The 1,937-nt window shown below is 43.1% G+C and overlaps 1 pseudogene across 1 annotated transcript; it reads left to right on the forward strand.

The window, feature by feature from the left end:
- The first annotated feature begins 1,387 nt into the window (after positions 1-1,387).
- On the forward strand, positions 1,388-1,826 carry LOC105825369 (annotated as a pseudogene). The gene has a single exon (XR_001138258.1). The product of XR_001138258.1 is annotated as a 60S ribosomal protein L32 pseudogene (transcript).
- The last annotated feature ends 111 nt before the right edge of the window (positions 1,827-1,937 follow it).

Below are 1,937 nucleotides of genomic sequence, written 5' to 3' on the forward strand. Positions count from 1 at the left end.
GAGCATGGTATGGTTTTCCACTGGAACGTGAATTTTAAATCATTGTAACTAGGCTGAAACACATCTTTATTAATCAAAATAGGAGCTAGTACAATCAACATATTTTTGCCAACGAGAAATAAATTTGCTTATTCCTGCAGTGTAAAAATCTGCGCTTCGGGATTCAACAAACTCTTGGAAAGCATTTTCTGCATCCTGCTGGTTGTAGAAGCGTTTTCCCTGCAAAAAGTTGTCAAGATGCTTGAAGAAGTGGTAGTCGGTTGGCGAAAGGTCAGGTGAATATGGCAGATGAGGCAAAACTTCATGGCCCAATTCGTTGAACTTTTGAAGCGTTGGTTGTGCTACGTGCAGTCAGCATTGTCATGGAGAGGAATTGGGCCCTTTCTGTTGACCGATGCCAGCTGCAGATTTTGCAGTTTTCAGTGCATCTCAACAATTTTCTGTGCTCACTTCGGCAGCACGTATACTAAAACTGGAATGATACAGAGAAGATTAGCATGCCCCCTGAGCAAGGATGACACACAAATTCATGAAGCATTCCATATTTAAAAAAAAAAATTGCTGAGCATACTTCTCAAATGTAATGGTTTCGCCAGGATTCAGAAAGCTGTAGTGGATCAGACCAGCAGCAGACTAACAAACGGTGACCATGACCTTTTTTTGGTGCAAGTTTGGCTTTGGGAAGTGCTTTGGAGCTTCTTAGTCCAACCACTGAGATGGTCCTTCCCAGTTGTATAAAATCCACTTTTTCTCCCACGTCACAATCCAATCAAGAAATGGTTCATTGTTGTTGCACACAAGAAGAGAAGGCGATACTTCAAAACAACGATTTTTTTGATTTTTGGTCAGCTCATGAGGCACCAACTTATCGAGCTTTTTCACCTTTCCAATTTGCTTCAAATGGTGAATGACCATAGAATGGTCGACCTTGAGTTCTTTGGCAACTTCTCCTGTCGTTGTAAGAGGATCAGCTTCAATGATTGCTCTCAACTTCCAATGGCAGGCCACTGTGCTCCTCATCATCAAGGCTCTCATCTCCTTTGCCAAACTTCTTGAACCACCACTGCCCTGTATGTTCGCTAGCAGTTCTTGGGCCAAATGTACTGTTGATGTTGCCAGTTGTCTCTGCTGCTTTATGATCCATTTTGTTTTCTTTTTTTCCTTCTTTTCTTTTTTTTTTTTAAGCCAATTTAGCCGTAGAGGGGGTTGTATACCAACTTTAGTGACACTAATGTTAATAAGTTCTGATAACCCACTACCATCAGACCAGTCTTTATGACCCATTTTGAACTCAAATAAGAAAATCGCTCAAATTTGCTTTTCGTCTAACGTCATTTCCGTAGTCTAAAATAAATATAGCTCTCTTCTTGGCGCTGCCTACGGAGGTGGCAGCCATCTCCTAGTCGGCATCATGGCCGCCCTCAGACCCCTTGTGAAGCCCAAAATCGTCAAAAAGAGGACCAAGAAGTTTATCCGGCACCAGTCAGACCGCTATGTCAAAGTCAAGCATAACTGGTGGAAACCCAGAGGTATTGACAACTGGGTTCGGAGAAGATTCAAAGGCCAGATCTTGATGCCCAACATTGGTTATGGGAGCAACAAGAAAACGAAGCACATGCTGCCTAGCGGTTTCCGCAAGTTCCTGGTCCACAACATCAAGGAGCTGGAAGTGCTGCTGATGTGCAACAAATCTTACTGTGTGGAGATTGCTCATAATGTTTCCTCCAAGAACCGCAAAGCCATTGCGGAAAGAGCAGCCCAGTTGGCCATCAGAGTCACCAATCCCAATGGCAGGCTGCACAGTGAAGAAAATGAATAGACAGCACATGTGCTGTCTATTCATTTGAGAAGGGATGAATGTAGGAATTAATGGTGGATGCCCAAACCACAGTAAGTTTTGGCAGTTTATGGGCAATTGGATTGTGAAAGACAGATAC

This window comes from Propithecus coquereli, unplaced genomic scaffold, assembly GCF_000956105.1.
Source record: "Propithecus coquereli isolate 6110/MARCELLA unplaced genomic scaffold, Pcoq_1.0 Scaffold1199, whole genome shotgun sequence".
In the NCBI taxonomy this organism is placed as follows: Eukaryota; Metazoa; Chordata; class Mammalia; order Primates; family Indriidae; genus Propithecus; species Propithecus coquereli.